The sequence below is a fragment of the Echinops telfairi genome, unplaced genomic scaffold, assembly GCF_000313985.2.
Source record: "Echinops telfairi isolate 266 unplaced genomic scaffold, ASM31398v2 ScPeMD7_1;HRSCAF=3_0, whole genome shotgun sequence".
Lineage (NCBI taxonomy): Eukaryota > Metazoa > Chordata > Mammalia > Afrosoricida > Tenrecidae > Echinops > Echinops telfairi.
In genome coordinates, this window is record NW_022103896.1 from 33,339,390 (window position 1) to 33,347,263 (window position 7,874).

Below are 7,874 nucleotides of genomic sequence, written 5' to 3' on the forward strand. Positions count from 1 at the left end.
TAACTTCCCCAATAAATGTCATTGTGAGTACGGACTGTGAGTTCTGTGGACTGAATGCAAACAAATATCGAACCCAGCATATATCCAGAAGAGATGGCTGGTAGAAAACTGGTAAGAAGGATGGAGGGTAGTGATCTGTTTGCTTCGGTTTCCTCGGACTCGGCCTGGGGCTGCTGTGGAGGCTGATTCTCTTTGCCCCCTGGTGAAGTCAGAGCAGATCAGATGACATCCTACAGATCACTTTTTTTGGCATAATAAGTTTAGACTTTATCGTGAAAGCAATGAGGAGCCATTGAAGGACTTAAAACAGTGACAGCAATAAGATTTTATCTTTATAAAAATCATCCTAAATTCTAAATAAAGAAAAAAAAACATGACAGTGCTTTAGTGGTTACCCTTGTGAATGGTGCTGTTCCCACCACTGGAAGTATGCAATTGCTAATCCCTTTTAGGGTGTTATAAAAATATGCCCTCCCATCCCATGCCCTCCTCCTCCCTACGTTTTGTCCCCTGCTGAGTTTGGTTTGGGGTTTACTGTACTTGGATAAGTCATATGCATCCATCCATGACATCAACCAGCAGACACCATTTTCTCCAGGAAGCAGACTCTCTCCCAAACTGGAGAAGATGCTGTCTCATGAGCTTCCCCAACTCCATGCATACAACTGTGTAGCACTAACCTACCTGTGCTTTCTGTGTCCATCTGCACACTTTCCAGCCAAGACTTCTCTACCTCACGGAGGGTAAAGAGTGAGGGCTCTCTCCTGACATAAGGGCTGTCAGACGAGGAGTGCAAAATTAGATTGCAATCCTGAGGGAGAGAAACATGAATGTGTTTGAAGGACATAAGATTGAAAACAATTAGTAACATTTGCTTTCATATTGTCTGTTTCTGTTTGTGATCGGAGGCATGCAGTTAGCACAGATGGCCATGAGATTACAATCCTCTGACATCTTTACTCTCGCCCACCCCCAACTCTCACTCCTACTTTCCTCACTCCCATTTCACCCCCCACAGGGAATGGTCATAAATCACAGAATGACTCCACTATTCCCTTAAGCATCTGTCTCTGATCACAGTGTGAGTCCACCAGTCTTGTAATAGACTCGACAAGTGTTTTCCTGGGGTAAAGAAAAAACTCATCAAAATTAATACTAAATTGAAAATGGGAAAGTTCAGGGAGGCAGCTGCTGTCTATAAGTGAAATTGATAAATAATATGTTCAAAGTGCTGCTCTATTCTCCAAACTACTAAAGAATGAAAAGAGGATGAAAAAAAAACACCTGTCCATTCCCACTAGATACATACAGGTCGTCTAATTTACAAATTGATATAAACATGCCTTATTCACAGCATGGACCAGCTCATAGGTGTAGAGAGGAAGAATTGGACTTGAATCAACTGTGAGTGGTCAGTGAGTTCGTGGTGGTGAAATGAGGCCATTCTAGGACCTGCAGGAAAGAAAGAAGCAACATGACCCCTGGGAACAGCACAAGAATCCCTGGTGACACCGCACTAAAGCAAAGGACAGTTCACTGAAAGCTCACCATTCAAAGCCACCAGCTATCTTCAGGAGAAAGATGTGGCAGTCCCCCCAACCCGATAGGGTGGTTCTACTCTGTTGTCCTGGTCACTTAGAGTTGGAAGCAACTTCAGGACAGCAGGTGTGGTTTGGGATAACTGCAGAGATAACTGCTAACAAAATGAAAATGCAAAGAATCTTAGGCTTCTCCTCAGACCCACAGAGTCAACCTGCATTTTAACACGATTGCCAGGTGATTTTTATGATCCTTTCTGAAACAGACAGGAACCCTGTCGCACTGTGGGTTAAGCTTTGACAACTAACTGCAAGGCCTGTGGTCCAACCCAACCAGCCAGCTACCCTGGAAGAGAAGGATGAAGCCGACTGTTCTTATGAAAATGTACAATCTTGGGAACCCAATTCCCATCGAGAACTGACTCGATGGCAGCAGGTGTTGTGTTAGCTTTCTTGGGGTGGGGGTGGGAAATAGGGGTTTTGCAGATGTAATTAATTAAACCAAGATATAGTCATACTAACGAGGGTGAGCCCTAATTAAATACCACTGGTATCCTGAAAAGAGTAAAGTCAGAGACATAGAACAACAGTGAAAAGGGGAAACCAGGACCAAGATGGCAGCAGAGACTGGAGTTATGCTGCCAGAAACCATGGAATGCCTGGGAGTCTTTGAAGCTGCCGGAAGAAAGGAAGGGTCTCCCTCTAACGCATAGATTCCTCAAGGTTCCCTTGTATTAGTCTGGGTACTTTGGAGAAACAAATCCACAGCAACTCATGTATAAGAGAGAGTTTTATGCAAAGAAAAGGTGCATCACGAAAACATCCCAACCCAATGCTGCCCAAGCCCACAAGTCCAACATTAACCCATACCCAACACCAGTCCACAAAGTCCTTCACCTCACAAAACAGAGGCAATAATGCCGACTGCAGGAGGAAAGCTGAGTCAGTGAACGTGTACGCATCTCAGCACTGGCAGGGGTCTCCACACGGCTGCTCCAGCACCCAGGGCTGCATCAGGATAGATCCATGCGGCTTCTCCTTGGGGATGTCTTGGAGGAAGTCAATCTTGCAAGCTGAAGCAGGGAACTGCTAAGGCAGCTGCACCCAATGCAACCATCACAAAACAAGAGACCCAAGAACTAGAAAGGCGAGGCTTCACCACCCATTTATCCCTCCGCCTTTCAACCAGCACCACATGTGATTATTGGCCAGGCTAGCACAATTAACTAACTCAGTTCCCTTTTCAGGAAAAACATTACTCAGCACCACCATGGCAATGACCATTTTGTCCTATAGCCTGTAATCCAGGATAACGTGTAGCCCACCTAGCCCTGTACAGAAGAACCCTGGATCTTGATGCTAATCTGTTCTAGAAGGAGCATCCGTTCTAGGATTCCGAATCCATTTTTCCCATAAGAAATAACTGAAAACAGATTAATCCATTCTCAACCACCTAGTTTTTACCCTAAGCTTGCATTTTTATACAAAGCATTACACAAAAATTTTAAAGGAAATAAGTTCAGCGTTAAATAATATCATTTAAATAAGAAACACAACTTTAAAAAGCGTTTAACAACTACGGTATGGCCCATACCTTGAGACTGATCAGGATCTGGATCTGCGGACACGGACGTGGAGAGGAGGTCTGGCGAGAGAGTCATTGTTTGGAAGGGGAGTCCCCTTCCCTCAAATCAACTGGTAGCTGCTTTTTAGGAGTTTTTTCCCCTTCTTTGACTTTTTTCACCAGGGACTGGCTGGTTTTCTCTTAAAAAAAAAAAGCTGCCTAATGTGGTCTGCTGTTGGCATTTCCTTAACTGTTCTCTAAAAGGGTTTTCTAGATTATCATCAATAATATTGACAACACGGTCAACCAGTTCCTCATCATGATGATTCTTTTCAAAAAAATTCTTTCTTAGAAAGCTACAAAAACTAACAAAGTTAGAGCAAAACGCTTGTGACACAGCCGCAAAAGGTTTAAACAATGCATACTAACAACGCCGACTAAGGCCTAAGCACGAACTGCTTTTGTTTACAAAAATCACGTGCAACGGGTTGGGCTCTGATGTTTTGTTCGACCTTTCCCGTTGAAATGCGATGATGTCAAGTACTGCTGCGGTGCAGCACCGGGGCTCTGCTGCTCTATCTGAATCACTCCAGGCTCCCAGGGGGCAGTATTTCCCACTTTGGAACATACTGTTCTCAAGAGTCCGTGTCTCCTCCCTCAGTGTGTATGTGAGTGTCCGGACTGAACACCATCCTGCTGGTTCCGGACTTTGGCTTGAATCTGCTGTCTTTTCTGCTGAAGATATTTCCCCCCCTTAGGATTTCTATGCTGATGTCCTTCCTTTGATTTTCATATGAATCGCTGCCTCTTCTTGTCTGTCTGTCTTAGTTTTCTGGTACTACTGTAACAAGAATATCAATGGATGGCTTTTACAAGCAGAAATTTATTCTCTTATAGTTTAGGAGGCTAGCAGTACAAATTTGGAATGCTAGTTCGAGGGAAGTCTTTCTCTCGGTTGGCTCACAGTAAGGAAGGAAGATCGACCTCTGGGGTGCTCCAGCTTCCTTGGGGAGCTCCGTGTATCTTGGCATCAATCTTCTGCTGGTCCAGTAGTTTCCGAGGGTAAAGATCCTGGGTCCAGAGGACACAGCACACTCCTGGCTCTTCTTTCTAAGTGGTAACAGATCCCTGGCTGCTCTTCTTGTACCTCTTGTAAGAAAATGGTGACACCAGCCAGACTCCAGGGCAGCTCCCCTTACATCAAATGCCACCCAGTCCCCTTAAAACTTAATTGCTGGTCATCATGGAGGATGATTACATGATTACATAACTGCCAGACACTGAGAATCATAGCCTAGCCAAGTTGATGCATATTGTGGGTGGATGCAATTCAGTCCATGACACCATCTTTTACATTAAACTAGCCGTGATATTGTGTGCATTTTCCCTTGAATTTCTTATAAGCCTTATGTCCCTATTAATTTCAAAAGACAATTTAGTCATTGAACTTTCTTCCATAAACATAACAATGTTCTATTTTACTTGTTTGGTTTTCTGAGGATCACTGGACCTCAATAGAAGAAAAACTAATTCCTGAATTATTGAATTTGATACATTTACACCATGTGAAACCACGGAATTAATGATCAAATAAGTGGTGCCAAGAAAAAACCTTTGACATCCTTCTTTAATATGAAGAGAAAAATCATTTGACCTTAATATATAATTAGTATGCAAAATGCAGTTACTAAAGTTCTTAAAAACATTTTTTCTTCTTCCATCCTGTTTATTAATATACTGTCAATTTTTCCAAAGCAAACTTTTGCTTAGCCTATATTTGATTTTTTAGGATTCTATTAATCACAAGGTTTATTAAACTAAGAATAGATATAATGCCTGGTACACAGTTGTCATCAGGCTTAATTCTGCTTCCTAATTTGGTCCTAAGTGATCAATTGAGATCTATTGGATTCTTCATGAAATATCATTGATATTTGTTAATAACTGTGATAGTTTGCTTTATATCCACTTGGCTGGGCCAAGATTCACTGGGGTTTGGCAAGTAATAACTAGTAATCTCCCAAGATGTGAACTAACATAGTAAAATAGACTCCATAATGGAATTTGCTATGAGCAGCTAATCAATCATAAACATAGGGTAAAATGCAACATCTTTATCCAGGTCAATTGAAAACAAGCAATTAAAAGGATATTGTGTAAGGGATAATTTCTATATGCTTTCAATATAAGTGAACACTATGGAAAAGCTTTCTTGATTTTTGCTGGGTCTGGATCTTGCATCTGGCTCATCAACCTCTGGTTCTTTGTACTTGAGCCCATGGCCTGCATATTGCCTGCTGATCCTGGGAGTGGTCAGGGGCCTGCTATCTGACTTGATGGTCTTGAATTCATTAGCCTCTCTAGTCACAAGCCTGACCTTTTGACCTTGGATTCATCTGCTTCTGCAGCCACCAGCCTATGTGATCTTCTTGCTAATCTTGGGTTCATCAGTCTGTGCCATACACATTAGGAGGAACCTCCAGCTTAACATCTGACATGGAGATTTTATATATGTGTGTGTGTGTGTGTGTGTGTGTGTATGCATATATATATATCCATATATGTTTCATTGGTTTTACTTCTCTAAGAAAAACCAGCTAAGACAATTAACACTCAGATCCCAATTACATTCCAAGGGAATGAGCTGTTGAAATAGCAGTATTTGTTGGGCACTGTAATCCCTTTCCTATAATTCCATATAAGTAGAACATGCAGTTACCTCCCAATAGGAGGCTGAATCATGACCACTTGAAAAGAGTAGATCATAAGCCCCCAGACCTCTCAATTTTACTTTTTCAGGAAAAAGTATCTTAGTGTATTTAATTAAACTTGACATAGGGAGAATATCCTGCACTTGGCAGGTAGGCCCTAAATTGAATCACAAGAACCCTTGTAAGAGAGAAACAAAGGGGGATTACGGAGGAGAAGAAGGAATGGGAACCCTAAAGCAGAGATTAGATGATGCCGCCACAAGCCAAGGAATGTTAGCAGCTCCCAGAAGTTTAAAGAAGCAGGTAGGGTACAGAGTCTCTTCCAGTTTCTCCACAGGCAGCAAGGCTTAGACAATTTCTTCATTTCAGAGTTCTAGCCTCAAGAATTTTAAAAGAACAGATTTACATTATTTTAAGTCATGAAGTTTGTGATATTGTTAACACAGCACAGAAAACATTTTTTTGTTTTCCCTATCTCCAAAGGATGTTTGAGCTGGGCTTCCATATATCAGAAGGAAAAAAAGCTGGAATTTTAGCTGCTGCAAGTTGTTTTCTTCCCTCTAGATGGGAAGGCAAAACGAGGAGAAGAAAGAGCAGGCTAGGAAATCACAGCATCTCTTAAGCTCAGCTTTTGAGGCTGGTTCGTACAAGCTATTTGCTTATTTCAGCCCTTTTTCTGGGCTCCCTGACAGGCCACTTCTAGTCAGTGTTTGCCAGCGGGATATTGAAATAGAAGAGGAAGGGAGAAGCTGTCGATTTCAGCTTTGGGTGGTCCAGCCACAGCACACGATGAAAGGCTCCTGGGCAAACAGGAAGGCAGTGGGGGCTCCAGCAGGCTCATTACCCACATTCACAGGCTCAGGCTTCAAGCATGGCAGCATGAGAATTTTGAGATGCTGGGATTCTGCCCCGTCAGCAAGCATTTGGATTCCTGGATTTCTGCCGGGACCCCAATTATACAGAGACTTCGGCAGCATCACCACCTTGTCTCTTGGGAACCTGTTTTCCCCTTCGCTTCTCCAACCCTCTTGGTGGCAATGGTTTCTTGTGGTGTCCAATCTTCCATGTCCTCCAGCCTCTCTAGTACTTCCGTAACTAAAAGTTCCCGTTTGAAAGATCTACATCATATACCCAGCTAAGTGATCACAGACCTAGATATACGATCTTCTCTGAGGGGCAAGATTGTCATAAATCTTGATATATCAAAGTATCTCATAATACAAGCAGACTCTGGGTTGTGAATAAGATCTCTTCCGGTGCCTTTATGTGAAATTTGTTGGTGAATTAGAAAAGGTGCATACGGTTCTTATGCAGCCAGACTTTAGAGCCCAGGCAAGAGATGAAAGTGATTGTGATAGAGAATTTGTTGCAAGAAGGGTTTAGTTCAGTAGCCCTGGTGGTGTCGTGGTTATATGTTGGGCTGCGGTCTGTATGGTTGGCAGTTTGAAACTACCAGCAGCTTCTCAGGAAAAAGCCTGGGCTTTCTACTCCCTTAAACAGTTACAGTCTTGGAAACCCACAGGGGTCACTGTGAGTCAGCACTGACTCCATGGTAGTGAGTTTGAGTTGATTAAGTAATTAGTGCTGGAGCCCTGGTGGTATGGTGGCTACCAGTTGGGCTGTTGATCGCCAGGTCAGTAGTTCGAAACCAGCAGCTGCTCCATGGGGAAAAGATGGGGCTTTTTACTCCTCTAATGATTTACAGACTTGGAAACTCACAGGGCCAGTACCCTTGCCCTATGGAGTCACTTTGAGGTTTTTGTTGTTGAAGGATTGGATCAATTGGTTCAAATTGAGGGCAAATTTACATAACAGGCTTATTGGGCTGCTAACGTGTCAAGGTCAGTAGTTTGACATCACTAGCTATTCCACAAGAGAAAGAGGAGGCTTTCTCCTCTTGCAAAGAGTTTGACTTAGAAACACACACAGGCAGTTCTAACCTGTCCTACAGTGTCACTAGGAGTCTGAATGAACTCAGTGGCGGTGAGTTGTAGAGCTGGCCCTAAGTTAAGGTGACCAGATGTTAACATTGGTAAAGTGGGACACCATTGACTGGGTGGT